We start from the raw sequence: 23,968 nt of genomic DNA on the forward strand, positions 1-23,968 counted from the left end.
ACGCAACCTCTCCTCGTCCGTCCCACCCATAGACTGTATATAAAGATGGAGGTAGTGTCCGTGACGTCACCCGTTGGTTTCTGAAGAGTGAAAATGAGGCTCGCAGTGGGCGTTTCACCCAGCGCCATCTTGCCGGGCCCTGACTCCTCCTAGTTCCTGGCTAACCCATAAATGGGCAAAGAGGAGGCGCGCGAGTGGATGCTTGGTGGGCTGAGTGAAGAATGACAACTGAGCCACGCCCACAGAGCTTATCGTTACCTGGTTAGCTCAGACTAAGGAGCTAGGCTAAATGCTACCCGCGACTGCTAACCGGCTAGCGTTGCGGTGTTGTTGCTCCGGGATGGTCGCGGTCGTAACATCGAACCGAACAGAGGTAAGTTACCCTGAAACTTTACAACAACAAAACCTATTGATTTATTTATTATTATAATCATACTACATATACTTACATTCCTCAAGTGGTTTTTGATGTTATTGTGGTAATTCGCCGTTTATTTAACACGTCTAATGAAGTTTGAAGCAAGTTAACTAGCTTTAGTGAAGAGTTGTGTTTTGTCATTTGATTGCAATTTTAATAAGTTAATATTGATAAGCTGCATGTGATACAGACTTGTATAACCGCCATTACTATTACAGCCTCTTTTTTTTAGCCTGTTATGGAATTCACAGTGAATTAGACTCAGTGCAGATGTGATTATAATCTCCACACACCACTGTTGTAAACAGTGCTCATATTTATTATATATGTATCTGTTTTAACACTGCGAGAAGTTGAGGGACTTGAAGTGGACTGTTATCAACAGCACTGTGAGAGATTATCACCCTTGAATATTACAGATGTGGTAGAAAGACATTTTATATATTTGTACAATGTTTATTTCTTTTAGTACATCAGTTTGGCTGAAATCTGTGGTGCTTCCACTTGCTGAACAAAGAATAAACTGTAAGTACCAGTCTTGGTTGCTTAACACAGCTGATATTACATGTTTCAAAAGTATTGTAATTATTGTATTGTACAATATCTGTAAATAATCATGTTTCTCCTCTGTTCCTTAATATCTACAGATGTGGCAATGATTTCAGCCTAAAATATCGTTTAACCTGACTTTTTTCATTCCTTGAAGCACCGCAACACCTGATGTCCTCAGAATCCACTGTGGCAGCAGCAACATGGTGGATATCGGCAGCTTCAGGCTGGTCAACATGAGGACGACCTGCACAAGCTTCATCTGCACAACACTTCATGTGTTCCTCCCTCAACTAAAGATGACCTGCAACTGCCTACAGTTGGCAGTCATTGCAAAGTGTCATGGATAATATTGAGTCAATTTCTATATCCATTATCGTTGGTAAAATTAACACTGTTATCACAACAATGTTCATCTTTTACTTTCTGATTTGATAAACTTTAGATAAAAACAGTGTTTTCTTTTCTTTTTTGCCATAAGAGACAGAACACGGTCAGCACAGCTGTGTCCTTCAGGTTCGTCCATCCCTAATAAAATGACAGGAAACATAAAAGTATGGCATTATTGCAGAGATAAATGCTACTTTCAAACAAAGTCTGTGTCCTTATATTCTGTGGATATTCAACTATGTATTTGAATATGGTTTTGGATTAAACAGTGTACTACCAAGACAATGAATGTGCAGTATGGAGTTCTTCCACATTAAAAGTATTGCATATTTAATGTAATGCATCATGCATTTCGTGCAATATTTTGCTTTAATTGTTAGTAAGTTGTGAAAACAGGTCTATACTCTATACCTGAAGTCAGTGCTGAAGTGATGACTCAGTGTTCAGTCTTGTTGGAGTCTAGTTCTGTCTCCTTATGTTGGACATCCATGGGTGCAGGATATCTGAGTCACAAGTTCACGTTTCATTCCGTCACAATAAATCTGTTCCTGCAGTATGATAATCTAGGTTTGTGGTAATATTAATGAATGTGGTAATAAATAAAGTCCAGCTCAACAAGTTTCACACTGCAGCAGCTGCACTAACGTTATTTCTGAAACAATAATCTCATAAAACATTATTACTGAAGTTACTCACAGTAACGTAGTCAAGCCAAATAGGTTGGCGAGCTGAACAACTTAAAATAACGTTAGATATCTAACTTGGTGGAGCTCATTCACTAAACACACAGTCACCTTCAGTTTAAAAGATTTATCGAGGGGCGCAGCTGAGCATAAAAAAAAATAAAAAAAAGATAAAGTGAGGGGGAATAAAAACCAGATACGGGGTGAGATCAGAGAGCGCGCTTTGCTGCACGAGAACTCAGTATGTAAACATCCAAAGAATAACAACAGGCGTGATTGTATGGCTCTTCTCTCTCTCTCTCTCACAGACAGAGGCCCAAATGATGCAGAAAAATAAAAAACTAAATGGGTAAAACAGGAACAAGGATCCAAGTTGACTTTCTATGGCTTTGACTGTCTCAGATTTGGTCAAGCTTGTCAGGGTGTGTTATCACAGATCAAAAATGTTATGACTTTTTATTTTAAGGCTGGAGGTTCCCTATCTATCTATCAATCTATCTATCTATCTATCACAAACTGAACTAAATTCTCAAACACTTCCTGTGTGCTCAAAAGTCCTGTTCGTTTAATAGAGTCTAGAGCTCTAACTACTACCACAAACTAAATCCTCCAGGCTGCTCGTTTACCAGCCAGCTCACAGTATGTAATGTGTAAATCAGACAGTGTTAGAGTTTAAAAAAAAAAAAATATTTACACTATGTAGCTAGGCATGCAGTTCCAGTCTTTATGGTATCAAAGCTTATCATATCCTAGACCTGACACTGTTTGATGCACAGAGCTACAGTATCTTCTCATGTGAGTGACGTTGCTGCAAACTAGTACTTTTCCAAAGCTGTCCGTGATAATGTGGGGTGCAGTGTCATACTGTGCACTTCGAGTATTCTCAAAATAAATCCACTCAATTTACCAAAAAAATCTGATGAGCCATCAAATGCACTCATCAAACAGAATCAGAACAAGAGATTGATGTATACACAATGTATTTGTATCAGACAAACTGAAAGGACATTTTGTTACTTTCTAAATATTAAACTCTAAAACATTACACAGCCTTTTATCACTATACTTTGCTCTTGATTTCATATTGTTTCAAATAATTGTATATTTTATTTTCAGATATGTTGAACTGTTTTCTATTATTATTATTAACAACATTTTTTTTTTGTGCTAATTAAACTCATGGATCTTGTGAAAGATCATGCTGATTACAGATAGCCCCCTTCTGATGTATGTAGCAAAGGGCCAGGAGTGATTAGGCAGCCAACTAGTGTGGGAAAAGCGGTGACTCACAGGTTATGCAACTGAAAATCACCTGAAGTAGTGGTTTGAATATGATTATATATGTTATCTAAATGAATGGGACCTTTAGTCTGAGTTATTCTTTGACCCTAAATAATAATAAACCAAGGGCATGGGAGTGCCTAATCAATGATTAACTTATTTTAATTTTACTTTTACTTTAAAATTGATCCTTGAACACAACTTTTGTTCCAGGTGAAGACTCAGGTACAGTTTAAGCTAATTAATTGATTTTTATAAGGACATAGATTTTTGTCTGTGAGCACTGGATGTGTGCTAATTGTTATCTCGGGTTTTCAATGAAACCTTATTAAACAATTGGACAAATGAAGTCTTATATTTATGTAACCCAGATCTCCTGGGCCTGAGTTCGTAAACACAAAAAAAAAAATGAATATGATCTCAGAAGAATATTTGAAACGAATCTTATCTTTTGTTTAAATTCCTCAAATTAATATTAAAGACCACCACAACTGTATTTTAAAAGTCAAAACCTTCACAGGTGTTTATTTACAATAGGAAATAAATGAAAAGGCTGTGAATTCCTCTCAGGAAGTAAAATATTTACAAAACAAAATAAAGGCACAAAATAAAATACAGGGTCTCTTTAAATTGTTTAAACTGTTCCTTTGACTTCTCAATTTACCCTTTAATTCACTGGTTAAATAAAATCTTTACCTTTCACAGGTCTCTGAATAAAAACAAACACAATTCCTATCAACTGTAAATTAACTCACAAACATCACATGTGGGCCCACTTCAGAAATGATCAACTTGAAACTTAGTTGCAGGCCTGTAGTGATGCTCGGGTGCGGTGAGGCCTGAAAACTGAGTGGCCACTTCACTCAATCAAGAGCATAAAATAAAAGCATGTGCATTGTCATATCAGTTCGATACTCACAGGTCCAAAACGAGGAGCAATGGGGCAACGACAGTCACAGAAAGGGGTGATGGCAGTCACAATCCCAACACAGGCAGCACACACAGTGGCGTAAATCCAGGGAAGAATAAAACAGCAGGGTCCATCCACCAGCAACCATCTCAGTTTCTCTCTCTCTTCACAGACGTCCGTCTCCTTTAATTACATGAACTCTTTTGAGCCATAATATCATCAGGCTAAATCGTACTGACTTAACGTTAGCCCGTTTTAGCATTGAAAACAACAGTGCTAAAGCTAAGATATACAGACACATTTCAACCTTTAGAATTGGCTCTCCTACAACTGAACCAGAACCCCTCCCCTCCCACTCCTCCCTCCCCTCCCACTCCTCCCCCTCCTGCATTCTGGAAGGTCCCAGCAGCTGCTTTGGTAAATTTCACTGTTGACTTAATAACATACTTTCAGTAAAAATGGAAATGTGCCTTGATTTGTTCATGTAAGTGCATTTAGCAATTAAAAATTCAGAAAGTTAGCAAACACATGCACATGCAGAATATAAATGTCCATTAGAAATGTAAAATAACGTGGGATCTGTCACATGTGTAATGTCACATTTAAAGTAAATGGCGGTAAGTTGTCCTGATCATGGGAAGCTATGGTGGAGGGGTAGAGCGGTTACCAGAAGGGTAGCAGTTCAATCCCCAGTTTGCCTCATCTGCATGCTGAAGTGTCCTTGAATAGAAAAAAAAAGTTCTGCTAATAGACGCACTGTATGAATGTGTGTGAACGACAATGAATGGCAAACTGTAGTGTAAAGCGCTCTGAGTGGTCATCAAGATTAGAAAAGCTCTATATGAATACAAACCATTTACCATCACTTGTCATCCTCTCCCTGTCAGAGGCCGGAGAGAAGTGAGGAAAGGCATGGGCACAATAAAGATAGGCATGCTGCAGATCATTGCAACCAACCTCCACCACCATGGTAGTCAATAATTACCATCTCTCCTGAAGTACTGTGGTTTCATTTCTGTCCGGGTGTATTTGTCAACCTAAATGAGCTGAAACCAACACCAAGGTTACTGGCAGCATTGCTTGCACACAGCAACACAGCCATTCACCCAATCAAGTTTACCTGGGTTTTAGTCAAGGTATATATGCTTCAGTGGGATACAGCTGACAGGCCTAATGGTCAATTCCTTTTGAATTGACCAATTGACCTTAGGAACAAATCATTTAACCAGTACTTCACATACTGCGAAGTAACACTATGAACTGAAAAACATTAGATGCACAAGTTACCATGTAAAATAAACACTATATAACAAGAAAACAATGGTAGCCTTGTCATAGCACCACATTACACCGCTTACACATATATAAAGTTTTACCTTAAACAGACCATTAGTTTTAGCCATTCATTTTCAACAATATTTTATAGTATTAAACAGTATAGTAGATTACATACAAATCATTTAAAAAAACAGTAATACAAAATCTGTCTGCAGGCGGAGCATTAATCATTAATCATTGAGGAATGATAAAAGAAATGTAAATGTTTTCTTTCCAGTCACTGTGACCTTTGGCCACTGAAATCTAACATATTCATCTTTGAATCAAAGTGGATCAAATAAATTAACTCTTGAGTCCAACTAAATGTGAAATGATTCCCTCAAGGTGTTCCGGAGATACTGTGTCATGTTCACAAAATAATTTGCTTGTGAGGCTACAGTGACATTGACCGTTGACCACCAAAATCTAATCAGGTCACATTTAAGTCCAAGTGAATGATCTGTGCCAAATTTGTAGAAATTCTCTCAAGACGTTCTCGACATATATGACAAGAATGGGAAAAAAATACCTAAAACATATGGACATTGGCTGTCAGGACAGGAAAATAGAAATCTGAAGCTGTGAGATGGTCATTATTTATGAATCATCAAATGGCATTAAAATGACATTAATTATCCCTTCTATGTAGTCTTATGTTTTGCTTTATATGTGGGTTTTAAGATGGGAGATGTTTGTACATAAATTTGCAGAGATAATAGTGTAACTTAAAAGATTACATGAGCTAGTCCATTCATGTGATAGATAATAAACTCTACAGAAACTCAGTCAATTCTCTTGAGTTTCAGTTCGTCTTCAACTCGGCTGAGGTAATCAGGATCTGGGTATCCATTGCTGCAAAGACAATGACAGAAAATAAATGACTTTATATGGACAGTTTCCTATCAATGAAAATCTGTACGCATGATTGGTGGTCATTAGCCCTGTAGCATGCTGCCAGCAAAAACACAAGACTTGTGTACAGATGATTACATTTAGGTCACATGAATAAGTTTCTCTTTTCACAAATACACAGATTATATACATTTTATTATATACATATTTTATATGTGATTTGCGGCTGTGGCTGCAGGGGGGTAGAGAGGTGGACCTCTAACCAGTAGGTCGGTGGTTCTATCTGCATGCCATACTGTCCTTGGGCAAGATACTGAACCCAGAATTACACACTCATAGAAAAAGTGCTGCCCATAGATGCAGTGTATGAATGTGTGAATGGGTGAATGGCAATAAATTGTACTGTAAAGCTCTTTGAGTGGTCATCAAGACTAGAAAAGCTCTATATAAATACAGACCAATTACCATTTCTGTCACAGCCCTCTTACTTAGGCTCCGGCCATAATGAACTGATTACAGGGAAGGCCGTTTTGTTCTTGTGAATGTGTCTGAGCAGAGAATCTCCTGCTACGTTGTTTATATGTGGAAAACAAACTGGGGAATGTCTTTGCACATTCAAAGTGACAGTCTTGTGAAAACACCTCCTACTTTTCACCATCGCTGTTGGTCGTTCGTAGTATTATAAGCAACCAAGTGCGGAGTAGACAATCTACTTCCTGTTCACACTGACCTGGTGTCATGATAAACGTTTATGTACCAGTCAGATACAGGCTACTTAACTGTTGTTAAATGTTTAAGATAAAAGTACTTGTTTGACCTATTATTCTATCATTTTATTCATCTACAATATGTCATTAGACCATTTATACTGAAGTAGCTGAGTAAGCAGCAAGTGAAGCTACAGTAAAATACATTATAAACTGTTTTATAAACAGAAATGTTAGATATATTGTGGGAGCTTGTTTCTCTTTGATTTGTGGTGAGTTACTGGATCATTTAAGCTTCTGAGAACTTCAGATGGAAAAAAAAAGCTTTAAACGACGAGAATTATTTTTCAGAAACAAAAAATGTTCAAAACCACTCGTAAAGTCTTTAACAACGTGTTTAACAGCTTGTTATATTATGTATTGTTTGAAATCTTCATTTTAAAGTAAGCTGTCAAATAAATGCAATGCAGTATAACATACAATATTTCTCTCTGAAATGAACAAGAGTAGAATTTTGAAGTAGTGTTAAGTGCTTTTATGTTGTGAAATAAAAAAGAAATATTGATATTTACAGTATTTGTATTTGTGAGTATTTTATGTGTAGTGTAAACTGTCCAGCCTGCAGAAGAGGAGTTATGTACATCTTGGGGAGCATATTCTTCTCTTAAGTGGAGAACAAAATATGCTTATTTAGTGTATAAGTATGTTTATTACTACACTAACAAACAACTAAGGCCAAAATATTGAAATCTACATTTTCTCTGTCTATTGCTACAATTTGAAGTAAAGAGGTGAGATCTTGAATCTGTCAATGAGTAGCGTGTCTCACACTGCTGAGCTGCGCTGATCACTCAGGCAGTGGACACTCCAAAATATGTTAACATGGGTGCCAAAATTATTCATAATGATCACAATATTGACTGAAATAATCATGATCATGTTTTTTGCCATAATCGAGCAATCCAAATCTGTGGCACAGGTGTGTGATCTACATCCATAAAAAGTGTCCTCACCAAGTTGGCCCCCCGTGTGTTGAGGTTTTGTGGTGAAGATCATTCCCAGTTGTCGGTGGTGTAGCATTAACCAGCAGTACTCTACATAAACATTCTTTATTCTCACCCTGTTCTTCTCATGAATTATGAGTTCTCTTAAATCATCCCACTGGAAAAGAAATCAATCATCTGTTGGTGGAAATATACCGATACAATTTATAAGGCTAATTAGCTGTCTGTCTGATATTATTATTTTTTGAAAAAAATTGAATATCTGTGTTTTGTCTTTTACACTCTTATTTAATTCTCCTCTTTCTTTCCTTTTTGTACTCAGACATTATCTATGCTTATTATAGTGATTTATCAGCATCAGTATGTTGCTGGAAATTTCTTATTTTCAATTAATATTTCTAATAAATAAACGATTAACCATAAAAATGTGGACTCAGAGTCACTCTTAGCCACATAATAATGGACATCTTGGAAGAACATAATTAGGTGGAGAAACATCTACTGTCTGTCTGCATGCGGAGCATCCTAATCCTGGTCAGACATATGAAGGTGTATCGTGCATGGCCTATCTCCTAGACTCCTCAGAGGGCAGGAGGATCCTGAAGCTGTTGATACGTGCCTTTGATTAGAGACTCATCTTCACCGTGGGTCGCTCCACTAACACTGGCAGGAATAATACAGTCACATGATCATGATTATTTCAGTCAATATTGTGATCATTATGAATAATTTTGGCACCCATGTTAACATATTTTGGAGTGTCCACTGCCTGAGTGATCAGCGCAGCTCAGCAGTGTGAGACACGCTACTCATTGACAGATTCAAGATCTCACCTCTTTACTTCAAATTGTAGCAATAGACAGAGAAAATGTAGATTTCAATATTTTGGCCTTAGTTGTTTGTTAGTGTAGTAATAAACATACTTATACACTAAATAAGCATATTTTGTTCTCCACTTAAGAGAAGAATATGCTCCCCAAGATGTACATAACTCCTCTTCTGCAGGCTGGACAGTTTACACTACACATAAAATACTCACAAATACAAATACTGTAAATATCAATATTTCTTTTTTATTTCACAACATAAAAGCACTTAACACTACTTCAAAATTCTACTCTTGTTCATTTCAGAGAGAAATATTGTATGTTATACTGCATTGCATTTATTTGACAGCTTACTTTAAAATGAAGATTTCAAACAATACATAATATAACAAGCTGTTAAACACGTTGTTAAAGACTTTACGAGTGGTTTTGAACATTTTTTGTTTCTGAAAAATAATTCTCGTCGTTTAAAGCTTTTTTTTTCCATCTGAAGTTCTCAGAAGCTTAAATGATCCAGTAACTCACCACAAATCAAAGAGAAACAAGCTCCCACAATATATCTAACATTTCTGTTTATAAAACAGTTTATAATGTATTTTACTGTAGCTTCACTTGCTGCTTACTCAGCTACTTCAGTATAAATGGTCTAATGACATATTGTAGATGAATAAAATGATAGAATAATAGGTCAAACAAGTACTTTTATCTTAAACATTTAACAACAGTTAAGTAGCCTGTATCTGACTGGTACATAAACGTTTATCATGACACCAGGTCAGTGTGAACAGGAAGTAGATTGTCTACTCCGCACTTGGTTGCTTATAATACTACGAACGACCAACAGCGATGGTGAAAAGTAGGAGGTGTTTTCACAAGACTGTCACTTTGAATGTGCAAAGACATTCCCCAGTTTGTTTTCCACATATAAACAACGTAGCAGGAGATTCTCTGCTCAGACACATTCACAAGAACAAAACGGCCTTCCCTGTAATCAGTTCATTATGGCCGGAGCCTAAGTAAGAGGGCTGTGACAGAAATGGTAATTGGTCTGTATTTATATAGAGCTTTTCTAGTCTTGATGACCACTCAAAGAGCTTTACAGTACAATTTATTGCCATTCACCCATTCACACATTCATACACTGCATCTATGGGCAGCACTTTTTCTATGAGTGTGTAATTCTGGGTTCAGTATCTTGCCCAAGGACAGTATGGCATGCAGATAGAACCACCGACCTACTGGTTAGAGGTCCACCTCTCTACCCCCCTGCAGCCACAGCCGCAAATCACATATAAAATATGTATATAATAAAATGTATATAATCTGTGTATTTGTGAAAAGAGAAACTTATTCATGTGACCTAAATGTAATCATCTGTACACAAGTCTTGTGTTTTTGCTGGCAGCATGCTACAGGGCTAATGACCACCAATCATGCGTACAGATTTTCATTGATAGGAAACTGTCCATATAAAGTCATTTATTTTCTGTCATTGTCTTTGCAGCAATGGATACCCAGATCCTGATTACCTCAGCCGAGTTGAAGACGAACTGAAACTCAAGAGAATTGACTGAGTTTCTGTAGAGTTTATTATCTATCACATGAATGGACTAGCTCATGTAATCTTTTAAGTTACACTATTATCTCTGCAAATTTATGTACAAACATCTCCCATCTTAAAACCCACATATAAAGCAAAACATAAGACTACATAGAAGGGATAATTAATGTCATTTTAATGCCATTTGATGATTCATAAATAATGACCATCTCACAGCTTCAGATTTCTATTTTCCTGTCCTGACAGCCAATGTCCATATGTTTTAGGTATTTTTTTCCCATTCTTGTCATATATGTCGAGAACGTCTTGAGAGAATTTCTACAAATTTGGCACAGATCATTCACTTGGACTTAAATGTGACCTGATTAGATTTTGGTGGTCAACGGTCAATGTCACTGTAGCCTCACAAGCAAATTATTTTGTGAACATGACACAGTATCTCCGGAACACCTTGAGGGAATCATTTCACATTTAGTTGGACTCAAGAGTTAATTTATTTGATCCACTTTGATTCAAAGATGAATATGTTAGATTTCAGTGGCCAAAGGTCACAGTGACTGGAAAGAAAACATTTACATTTCTTTTATCATTCCTCAATGATTAATGATTAATGCTCCGCCTGCAGACAGATTTTGTATTACTGTTTTTTTAAATGATTTGTATGTAATCTACTATACTGTTTAATACTATAAAATATTGTTGAAAATGAATGGCTAAAACTAATGGTCTGTTTAAGGTAAAACTTTATATATGTGTAAGCGGTGTAATGTGGTGCTATGACAAGGCTACCATTGTTTTCTTGTTATATAGTGTTTATTTTACATGGTAACTTGTGCATCTAATGTTTTTCAGTTCATAGTGTTACTTCGCAGTATGTGAAGTACTGGTTAAATGATTTGTTCCTAAGGTCAATTGGTCAATTCAAAAGGAATTGACCATTAGGCCTGTCAGCTGTATCCCACTGAAGCATATATACCTTGACTAAAACCCAGGTAAACTTGATTGGGTGAATGGCTGTGTTGCTGTGTGCAAGCAATGCTGCCAGTAACCTTGGTGTTGGTTTCAGCTCATTTAGGTTGACAAATACACCCGGACAGAAATGAAACCACAGTACTTCAGGAGAGATGGTAATTATTGACTACCATGGTGGTGGAGGTTGGTTGCAATGATCTGCAGCATGCCTATCTTTATTGTGCCCATGCCTTTCCTCACTTCTCTCCGGCCTCTGACAGGGAGAGGATGACAAGTGATGGTAAATGGTTTGTATTCATATAGAGCTTTTCTAATCTTGATGACCACTCAGAGCGCTTTACACTACAGTTTGCCATTCATTGTCGTTCACACACATTCATACAGTGCGTCTATTAGCAGAACTTTTTTTTTCTATTCAAGGACACTTCAGCATGCAGATGAGGCAAACTGGGGATTGAACTGCTACCCTTCTGGTAACCGCTCTACCCCTCCACCATAGCTTCCCATGATCAGGACAACTTACCGCCATTTACTTTAAATGTGACATTACACATGTGACAGATCCCACGTTATTTTACATTTCTAATGGACATTTATATTCTGCATGTGCATGTGTTTGCTAACTTTCTGAATTTTTAATTGCTAAATGCACTTACATGAACAAATCAAGGCACATTTCCATTTTTACTGAAAGTATGTTATTAAGTCAACAGTGAAATTTACCAAAGCAGCTGCTGGGACCTTCCAGAATGCAGGAGGGGGAGGAGTGGGAGGGGAGGGAGGAGTGGGAGGGGAGGGGTTCTGGTTCAGTTGTAGGAGAGCCAATTCTAAAGGTTGAAATGTGTCTGTATATCTTAGCTTTAGCACTGTTGTTTTCAATGCTAAAACGGGCTAACGTTAAGTCAGTACGATTTAGCCTGATGATATTATGGCTCAAAAGAGTTCATGTAATTAAAGGAGACGGACGTCTGTGAAGAGAGAGAGAAACTGAGATGGTTGCTGGTGGATGGACCCTGCTGTTTTATTCTTCCCTGGATTTACGCCACTGTGTGTGCTGCCTGTGTTGGGATTGTGACTGCCATCACCCCTTTCTGTGACTGTCGTTGCCCCATTGCTCCTCGTTTTGGACCTGTGAGTATCGAACTGATATGACAATGCACATGCTTTTATTTTATGCTCTTGATTGAGTGAAGTGGCCACTCAGTTTTCAGGCCTCACCGCACCCGAGCATCACTACAGGCCTGCAACTAAGTTTCAAGTTGATCATTTCTGAAGTGGGCCCACATGTGATGTTTGTGAGTTAATTTACAGTTGATAGGAATTGTGTTTGTTTTTATTCAGAGACCTGTGAAAGGTAAAGATTTTATTTAACCAGTGAATTAAAGGGTAAATTGAGAAGTCAAAGGAACAGTTTAAACAATTTAAAGAGACCCTGTATTTTATTTTGTGCCTTTATTTTGTTTTGTAAATATTTTACTTCCTGAGAGGAATTCACAGCCTTTTCATTTATTTCCTATTGTAAATAAACACCTGTGAAGGTTTTGACTTTTAAAATACAGTTGTGGTGGTCTTTAATATTAATTAGAGGAATTTAAACAAAAGATAAGATTCGTTTCAAATATTCTTCTGAGATCATATTCATTTTTTTTTTTGTGTTTACGAACTCAGGCCCAGGAGATCTGGGTTACATAAATATAAGACTTCATTTGTCCAATTGTTTAATAAGGTTTCATTGAAAACCCGAGATAACAATTAGCACACATCCAGTGCTCACAGACAAAAATCTATGTCCTTATAAAAATCAATTAATTAGCTTAAACTGTACCTGAGTCTTCACCTGGAACAAAAGTTGTGTTCAAGGATCAATTTTAAAGTAAAAGTAAAATTAAAATAAGTTAATCATTGATTAGGCACTCCCATGCCCTTGGTTTATTATTATTTAGGGTCAAAGAATAACTCAGACTAAAGGTCCCATTCATTTAGATAAGATATATAATCATATTCAAACCACTACTTCAGGTGATTTTCAGTTGCATAACCTGTGAGTCACCGCTTTTCCCACACTAGTTGGCTGCCTAATCACTCCTGGCCCTTTGCTACATACATCAGAAGGGGGCTATCTGTAATCAGCATGATCTTTCACAAGATCCATGAGTTTAATTAGCACAAAAAAAAAATGTTGTTAATAATAATAATAGAAAACAGTTCAACATATCTGAAAATAAAATATACAATTATTTGAAACAATATGAAATCAAGAGCAAAGTATAGTGATAAAAGGCTGTGTAATGTTTTAGAGTTTAATATTTAGAAAGTAACAAAATGTCCTTTCAGTTTGTCTGATACAAATACATTGTGTATACATCAATCTCTTGTTCTGATTCTGTTTGATGAGTGCATTTGATGGCTCATCAGATTTTTTTGGTAAATTGAGTGGATTTATTTTGAGAATACTCGAAGTGCACAGTATGACACTGCACCCCACATTATCACGGACAGCTTTGGAAAAGTACTAGTTTGCAGCAACGTCACTCACATGAGAAGATACTGTAGCTCTGTGCATCAAACAGTGTCAGGTCTAGGATATGATAAGCTTTGATACCATAAAGACTGGAACTGCATGCCTAGCTACATAGTGTAAATATTTTTTTTTTTTTAAACTCTAACACTGTCTGATTTACACATTACATACTGTGAGCTGGCTGGTAAACGAGCAGCCTGGAGGATTTAGTTTGTGGTAGTAGTTAGAGCTCTAGACTCTATTAAACGAACAGGACTTTTGAGCACACAGGAAGTGTTTGAGAATTTAGTTCAGTTTGTGATAGATAGATAGATAGATAGGGAACCTCCAGCCTTAAAATAAAAAGTCATAACATTTTTGATCTGTGATAACACACCCTGACAAGCTTGATCAAATCTGAGACAGTCAAAGCCATAGAAAGTCAACTTGGATCCTTGTTCCTGTTTTACCCATTTAGTTTTTTATTTTTCTGCATCATTTGGGCCTCTGTCTGTGAGAGAGAGAGAGAAGAGCCATACAATCACGCCTGTTGTTATTCTTTGGATGTTTACATATTGAGTTCTCGTGCAGCAAAGCGCGCTCTCTGATCTCACCCCGTATCTGGTTTTTATTCCCCCTCACTTTATCTATTTTTTTTTAATGACCCCCCACTTCCTAAACCCCCCTCCTCCCCCTCTTCTCACCCCCCTCTTCTCACCCCCCCCCCCCCCCCCCCCCTTCTCGTGACCTCACTAGGTAAAAGTTCAAAGTCGTAAAACTGTCACTTTTTGACGAAAGGTGTTAAGTATATCTCTCTCAGGCTTCATTCCATTCAACAGTACAACCTGAAGTTATACAAGTCTTGACGCTGATAGAATTTGAAAGAATCAAATGGACCTATGTCTTCGCAGCTTTAGAAAAATTTGGAATGGGAACCACTTTTTGTAAGTGGATCAAACTCCTATATTCAACACCTATGGCTGCAGTCAGGACAAATGGCCTGATCTCGGAATATTTTTCACTTCACAGAGGTATAAGAACGGGTTGCTGTCTGTTGCCCTTCCTGTTTGACATTGCGATCGAACCACTCGCGATTGCTATTAGATCAGATGACAGGATAAAGAGTATATCCAGGGGTGATACAAACCATAAAACTTTGCTTTATGCTGATGATCTGCTTTTGCAAATATCAGATCCAACTGAGAGCATGCCCTACTTTCTCCATTGGCTGCAAAAATGTAGTAGCATATAAGGTTATAAAGTTAATTTGTCAAAATCTTTGTTATTTCCATTGAATAATCTGGAAAAACAGATCACTTACGAAAATTTGCCTTTTAAAATTGAAAATGACAAATTTACTTATTTGGGAATAGAAATAGCAGGTTCAATTAAAACTATTTTTCAGTATAACTATAGGTCGATTTTAGACCGTACCAAAATCGATTTGGATAGGTGGTCAAAACTTCCACTCTCACTGGCAGGACGGATAAATGTAGTGAAGATGACTGTAATGCCCAGGTTTCTTTATTTATTCCAAATGATTCCCATTTTTCTCCCAAAATCCTATTTTGCTCAGCTGGATTGCTTTATCTCTTTGTTCATATGGAATTAAAAACCTGCACGTATAAAGAAGGCAAGCCTGGAAAGAGTGAAATCTGATGGTGGTTTGGCTTTTACCAAACTTTTTATTTTACTATTGGGCAGCTAATATTGTCAAGCTGACATATTGGATCACCATGTTCGCAGAGTCCGGTCTGGGCTGATATGGAACTGAGAGCTACACTCCCAGTTTCCCCGATTTCAATCCTTACTGCCCCTCTCCCACTAAATATCAAAGTGCCTGAACTGAACTCAAATTTGGTGGTCCAAAATTCGATTAAGATCTGGCGTCAGTTCAGAAAACATTTTAATTTGACAAGTACAGTATATGTAGCTTCTCCCCAATAATGTTTAATTATCTTTTTGCACCATCTCAAATAGATCAGGCATTTGCCATGTGGCTTGGTCTACTATCAAGATCTCTTCACCGATGATGGCTTTGCATCTTTTAAATTTCTATTTGAAGATCATAATTTACCAAAGTCTCATTATTTCAGATATCTTCAGGCTCGAAGTTTTGCCTCTAAATTTTTCCCAGGGTATCCATCTCCACCAGTTAAAGATTTACTGTATTCAGTCCTTAATGTAAATCCACTCAATAAAAGAGCAATATCAAAAATATATGCATTAATTCTGGATAGCTGCCCTTATACGTGGGACAAAATCAAGGCAGCAGGGGAAGGAGAGGTTGGAGAAATGATACCAGAAGATACCTGGAAAAATACCATACAGCGCATACACCTCTTCTTTCTGTATCAGACATGGCTAGATTCAGTTTAAGGTTGTCTACAGGTTGCTTTATTATAATGACAGACTGTCTAAATTATACCCTAATGTTTCACCAAACTGTCCTAGATGTCAATATTCTCCTGTTTCTTTGGGACACATGTTTTGGTCATGTCCATCATTGTATGGCTTCTGGTCTTCAGTTTTCCAATTTCTCTCAGCAATATCTGGCAAAACACTGCAGCCTGACCCTTTGATAGCTATCTTCGGTGTAGTTAGGGATGAGCTAAAGTTGTCCCGTCTCCACAAAAATGCAATTGCCTATGCATCGTTGCATGCCCGTCGTCTGATACTGCTGAATTGGAAGGGGAAGATTCCTCCTGCCTATGTTCATTGGATTAGAGAGATAATGTTGGGATTGGCTTTGGAAAAAAATAGGTATACAGTACACGGGTTGGAGGATAAATATGACAGAACCTGGTCACAGTTCATAACTCATATCAAGAACTCCTTGTTTTTATTTATTATATATTTATTTTTCCTTCTTTCCTTCTCAGTGACTGCCGTCCTAGCCTCTCAATGCCCATATTGTTACTGTTGGCACCTTCTTCTTTTTTCATGTTAGAGGTCCAGAATGTTGGTGTTTTTTGTATTTGTTTATATTTGTTTTCTTCTTTTGGTGCTTTGTTTGCCTGTTTGATACATTAGTGTTTTTCTGGATGTGTTTGTGGGGATGTCACCTGGATGGGGTGGGGGTTGGGTTCATAACTTTTGTAAGAAATGCTTAATTAATGATGTCAATGTTTTCGATATGGAAAAATGATAAATAAAGTTGTAAAAAAAAAAAAAGATTTATCACCATAAACTCTTAACGCTTCTCTCTCTGCCGTGTGGACCGCTTCATGTCAGTTTAATAACTCTCGTCGCTCCTGTTAGCATCGCCGTTACTGCTGGTATCTTGCCCGGAGGTTAGCGAAGCTAGGCTAACCAGCCAGGTACAGAGACAATGATACCTGCTCATACTGACACGTAAATAAAATACATCATCTTCATTCTTCCCACTGGGAGCACAAAACCAGTGTGTCTCATATGTTCAGAGACCGTGGCGCTCATTAAAAGTGCCAATGTGAAACACCACTATGAGACAAAACACAAAGTTTTTCATCAAACATATCCACTAAAGCTTGAACTGAGGTCACAGAAAATAAACATTCTCAGATCCCAATATGAGCAATCAACCAGGATCCTGACCCATTCATTCACTTTCCAACAACGTGCTAATGAATGTTCCCTCAGAGTTGCTTGGATTTTGGGTCAACACAAAAAGCCCTTTACTGATGGAGGGGTTGTCAAGGAGTGCATGAGTGCAGTAGCAGAGACCTTACTTGAGGGAAAACAAAAAGAAGAGCCCTGTGACAAAATTAGAAAAAATCCCTATGTCGTCATCATCAACCACAAAGAAAGCAGAAATCTTAGCCCAGGATGTGTTAACCCAGCTGGATGAAACTATCCATAAGGCATCATGTGTAGGCTTAGCTGTAGATGAGTCCACTGATGTGTCTGACAATGCTCAGCTATTAGTTTATTTAAGGTTCTTCAGCAAAGACAAGAATGTGTTCTTTGAAGACCTTTTAGGTGTTACGCCCCTTCAGACTAGCACAAGAGGAGAGGACATCTACATGGCAATTAAGGAGATGTTAACAAAGCGAGGAATAGAGCCATAACAAGTAGTTTCAATAACCACAGATGGAGCCCCTGCCATGATAGGAAGAGAGAAAGGAGCTGTAGCAAGGATGAAAGAGGACAATCCCGACCTCATCTCTTATCACTGCATAATTCATCCATCTGTCCTGTGCTCCACCCTGTCTGATGAGCACGCTGAGGTGATGAACACAGTGATTAAAATGCTCCTCTTCCTATCAGCATCGCTTGCTCAGGGAATTCCTGAGAGAAGTTGAGGCAAACGCTGATGATCTTTTATTTCACAACAATGTGAGATGGCTCAGCAAAGGCAGGGTGTTGGAGCGCTTTTGGTCCATCAGAAAGGAAGTAGCAACTTTCTTAGCAGAGCTGAGAAGTCAGAAGGCAACACAGTTTTCTCTCTTTTTAAAAGATGAGAAAAAGATGGATAATGTGGTTGATATCACATCACATCTGAATTAACTGAATCTAAAGCTACAGGGCAAGGACAATTCAGTCTGTGAACTGATGACAGCTGTCTGCTCCTTCCAGAGGAAACTTGAGGTGTTCAAGGAAGACCTGCAGGGAGACTGTGCACACTTCCCAGTAGTGCAGGGACAGGTTCAGGGACAGAGAGATGTGTCTCACTTTGTTGACTTTTTTGATCAGCTAATTGTAAATTTCAGCAAACGTTTTGACAGCTTCACTTTGGACAGCAGCTCACCATGTTCTCAAAAGAAGTCACACAGCACTTAATTTGGGTAAATGCTGGGCCTCTCCAGCTGCAATTGATTGATCTGCAAGCAGATATGGCCCTGAAAGAGCAGTTTAGCAGAACTGACCCTGCCAACTTTCTGGCTCCAAATGGTCTCTGAGACAGCTTTCCCAGGTTTGAGGAAAGTAGCCCTGTTCAACTTGACCATGTTTGGGTCCACATACAGCTGTGAGGCAGCTTTCTCTACAATGAACATAATTAAAACTAAATATTGTCCCAGGCTCACCAATGAGCACCTTCACATTACTTTTTTTGCTCTAGATCAGGGGTCACCAACACAGTGCTCACAGGCACCAGGTAGCCCCCAATGTGAGGAGCAGTATCTTGAATTCTATTCAAAAATTGAAAAAAATATTTGTATTAAATTTATTGTAAAAATGCATTGAGACAGTTAACAAAGAAAAAGGGAAACTCAAGCAGGTACACTTTATTTTATTTTTCCAAAATTAATCACTTTATTTTAAGATGCACAATTTTTCAAATGCTATTTTATTTGTTTTCTCTATTTTATTTTTAATTGCAGTCCTTTAACCCAAAAAGAGAAAAACATTATTATAATAATTATTATTATATGTGTAGTTCAATGTACACATGTATACTACAATGTTAAGTGACAATAAATATTTTTACAGTCAGATGCAGATGTTGATACAACTATGAGGCTACTTCAATATATATATATATATATTATGATGTTCTGGACCTTCACTTGAGGAAATTTTCTCCAACTGGACCTCTTTAAATTTTAGTTGAATACCCCTGCTCTATATTATCTAAACGAGCGAGTTTAAACTCTTGGAGTCAGCCTCAAGTGGCCACCCAGTGAACTGCAGTTTTTTGCACTTCCGCATTGGTCTCATCCCTCAGCCCAAGTTGCTGCCGCTTGGTCCCACCCCTCCACTCGAGATGAGTGAAAAGCCGCCATTACCCTACAGCTAACCTTCTTCTTGTGCTGTTTGTTGGCGGTTGGCATTACCACCACCTTCTGGACTGGAGCGTGGAGCAGTAGATTGGTAGTACAAAACAAAAACCTAAAATTCAATTATTTCCTTTATTCCTGTTTCTCTTAAATAGTTGATGAGCAGATGTATACTTTACATACATTTTTTAACATGATATTAAGCTTTTTGTCTTTTAGTCCTGATATGAATTCAACATGGAATTCATTATATTTGATACATTCTATCAGTACATGAGTGACAGTTTCCGGTTGTTACAGCTACTTGGCTCGCACCAGCTACCGGGGACTACATCAGCTAAAGATTTACTCTCCATGATGCAGAGCTCTCTGATCACCCTTGATCACCTGACCACAATAATCTAATTTTCTAAACCCACAACGTCAATTGGTTTAGATCCCATTCCTCCAAAATTACTTAAAGTAATTTCACCACTAATTAATATTACTTTACTGAATATAATCAATCAATCATTATCATCAGGACATGTACCACAGTCCTTTAAGCTAGCTGTTATCAAACCCCCCTCAAAAAAACAACCCTGTACCCCAAGGTTTTAGACAACTACAGACCAATATCCTACCTCCCTGTTAGAATGAAACTTAGTGGCTGGGTGATGCAGTCATAATGAGCAAGAACCATTCAGGTACACCCATAAGCATGATGTTATATTCCTTTGTTTAGCAGCAAGGACAAAATGACAGTGTTATGTCTCGTCAGTTATGTTAAGTTTATTCATGTTCATGTTTTAAGTAAACCATGTTTGTGTTAGTTCATGTCTAGTCTTGTGTGTTTGGGAGCACTAGGTGTTAAGTTAAACTTCAGTCATGTCTAGTCTCGTCGTGCACTTCCTGTTTTATTTTGGTACTGACCTTCTCCCTCTCATTTCAGACCCTGACTTCCTCCCTTTGTGCGATTTCCCGCCTTCGTGATCATCTTCACCGCCCCTGATTGGTTTCACCTGTTTCCTACTTCCTCTTGTATAAATAGTGTCACACTTCATCACTGCCTCACCACTCTGCACCAGCCTGCTTCAATCTGCCAATCAGACACACCCCTCTCATCAAGCCAATTCCACTCACCTGTGCTCTCTGCTCTGGCTGCATTTAAGCCCCAGTTTTTTAAGATTGTTCTCGATGCTTGCACCAGACTCTCCAGAGTTTCTCTGCCTGATCTCCCGGTTTCGACCCTGCTTATCTCCGACCATCCTGCCTGACCAATCTCCTGGTAATCAACTCAGCCTTCTGTCCCCGACCACGATCCTCGCCTGTCCCTTTCAGGATTCTGCCTGTCTGCTCCCGTGGCTATCCGGTGATTACCTGATTCAGCTCTGCATAGAGAGTGTCACTCTCGTCTCCTCTGTGGCATCCTGCAATTCTGTGGCTCTGACAATAAAGTTTGTTACCAACGATACCCGCCTGTCTTTGTGCTGCTATTGGGTCCAAACCACACCCATTACAAATAGTCCTCCTCTCCCTTTGTCCTGTGCCAGTTCGTCTTGTTCTGTCCCCATGTATGAGATTTAGTCAAGCCAGGATTTAGCTTCTTTCATGTTTAGTATTCTTGTTTATCTTAGTTTTGTTAGCGTTTTGCTTTTGCTACTTTCTTATCCTCTTCGTGAGAGATTTTTGTTATGCATCTTTTGTGACTGGGAATAAAACCTCTTTTTGTTATATCCACGTCTTGTCTGAGTCGTGCATTTGAGTCCACCAGTTTTCATGCCTGAGGTCGTTAGAGACAGCCTTCAAAAGGTGATCCTAGCAGCCCAACATAATGGACAACTGGCACCTTAAATACTGCGTCACTGGTTAACCTAATTGGGATTTACCATTAACAGGTGTTCTTTCATTCTAAGATCCTTGCTAACGTAGTGGACACATTATAAATGAATGTTAACTTTATATTTACAATGAATACACACTACTGCAGTTAAGTCATCCCAAAAACTATATCCCCACCTTCAAATACAATAAATATAAATATACACCAACTATAGAGCACCCCATGCTATCCTTCCACTTGGTCCCCCCCGGAATGTTTATCTGTGGTTCGTTTCTCGGGGGACTGTTTTAGATGGGACACCCTGGAGTGGACAGAGGAAAGAACAGTGAGTTTTTATGCACACTTCAACAAACAACTATTTCACTTAATCGAAACCATAACAATATATATACAGCACAAATTTACACAGATGCACACACATTTAACTTTGGTTCATCAATTATGACTCTCTGTTATAACTGACGTTGTCGGCTTCTTAATCTAACTCCTTCCTCTTTCAGACAAAGCCGAATACATGCCGCAGCCACAAGACGTCAGTTCAATCACTGGTCAAACTATTTCTCAAACACACAACGATAAATAATGACTTGCTAGAAAAATGTGCAAAATGTTCTGTGCAAATCCTACGAATAAACTGCTAATACAGTTATTAAAATGCGAAGTGCTGTTATTTATGTGTATCGTTGACATATTTTGCAATAAAGTTGTCAAGTTTTGGGGGTGCGTGGGGAGGGAACGGACGTGGTAGGAAAAAAGGGAAGGGAAGGACCAAAACGCAGAAACTTAATATGGTTTAACAAAAAGTGTATTTTATTTAAAAGGGGTAAACGTAACAAAAGAAATCTTCAAGAAACAAAAGTCGCACTCAAAAACAGGAGTGGAACACAGGAAGGACAGGAAACAAACTTACGGGGAAACGTGACGAGAGCTGACGGGACACATGAACAGAACATGACCAGAATCGAGATGACGAACAGTACCTGACCAGAAACGACGAACCAACAACCACATGGGGGGAACACAAAGACTTAAATACACACTTGAACTAATTAGTAACTGGGGACAGGTGGCACAAGACAAACAGGTGAACCTGATGAGGGCAGGAAGTCAAAGGGTGAAAACACACAAGGAGCAAGGACTACAAAATAAAACAGGAAACACTGAACAAACGTATCAACGAGAACACAAATACAATAACCAAGACAGGGATGAACACTGGAGAGGCACAGGGTGAAACATAGCGAGGGACAAGGAGGGGAACACAGGAGAGGGACACAGAGAACAACACAGGAGAATCACAGGGGGGAGCACAGAGGAAGGCAGAAGGGAAATTGAGAGGAACACAGGAGGGAACACGAGAGGAACACAGAAAATATACAACCGTGACAAAATACACCAAAACGTGACCAAAAAAAACCACAACCTTGACAAAAGTGCAATAAATACAAATACAATACAGATGCAAAGTGCTTTTTTGTTGCACAGCTCAGGATTCTTCCTGCAGTAAGTTGTCTATAAACTAATCTGTCTGCCACAATTGAGCATAAATGACTGACTCATTGACTGTCTCTCTGTCACATCATTTATCAGGTGACACCTTCCTTGCTTAAACCACACACTTTACACTGTCAGAAAATATATAGCCACGAATGAAGCCATCCTTTGTGTTGCCAGTAACATGTTGGCAATGTGTAATGACATGTCTGTCTCCAATGATTACTATTAATAAAACATTACATTTAACTTTGTGTTACCCTTCTCTCATACTAACCCTAAACAACATATTGACATAACTGAAGTCTGAATATTGACTCACGTCATAGTATGAAAGGCCATTCCAGTGGACAAGTCAGATTGGAGTTAACCTTAAACAAATCAATGTTTGGACAATGAGAGTGTAAAAATACTCTGGGTTCATTATGAAACTGCATTGGTTCAGAGATCAGCTGAGTAGGTGGTCCTTCAATGTGGCCCAGGATGCATTAGCATTCACATTTGCATTTTAATGCACGCATTTCTCCATTTGCTCCACTTTGCTGCCTGGCTTTAAAAATACATCAGTTTATGTTACAGTAACTGTTATTTGGTCGCTTGGTAACAAAATTAAGTTACACTGACCAAACCCTAAATCAGTGCCACCCAGTCAGGGACATATACGAATTGCTAATTCTACAGTCCAGCCATAAGGTCCCTCAGTAGGGTGGGGGGCTGCACCTTCTGCCCCTGCTGTCAATCCATAGTTATCAATCTGGGGGAGCATCGAAAAGCTGTATTTTGTCTTGAAAACTATCTGAATCAGCTTCTCTAAATAATTACTTCATTGTTGTCAAGGAATGGAGGGCAACACATTTTCTTCAATTTCACTCCACAAAAACTGGGTGCTGGGAGATTTTAACATTCATATGGACAATATCAATAACCCTCTTACCAAAGACTTCACATCCTGCCTTGAGAGTTTTGGATTTCAGCAGTAGAA

General features: G+C 38.4%; 1 long non-coding RNA gene across 1 annotated transcript; it reads left to right on the forward strand.

Annotated features, from left to right (window-relative positions):
- Positions 1 to 232: 232 nt before the first annotated feature.
- LOC138410481 (uncharacterized) lies at positions 233 to 1,642 on the forward strand. The gene is made up of 3 exons (XR_011243189.1): positions 233 to 373; positions 888 to 943; positions 1,125 to 1,642. It is a non-coding gene; the product is annotated as an uncharacterized lncRNA (long non-coding RNA).
- The last annotated feature ends 22,326 nt before the right edge of the window (positions 1,643 to 23,968 follow it).

Source organism: Paralichthys olivaceus, chromosome 6, assembly GCF_024713975.1.
Source record: "Paralichthys olivaceus isolate ysfri-2021 chromosome 6, ASM2471397v2, whole genome shotgun sequence".
NCBI classification, from domain to species: domain Eukaryota; kingdom Metazoa; phylum Chordata; class Actinopteri; order Pleuronectiformes; family Paralichthyidae; genus Paralichthys; species Paralichthys olivaceus.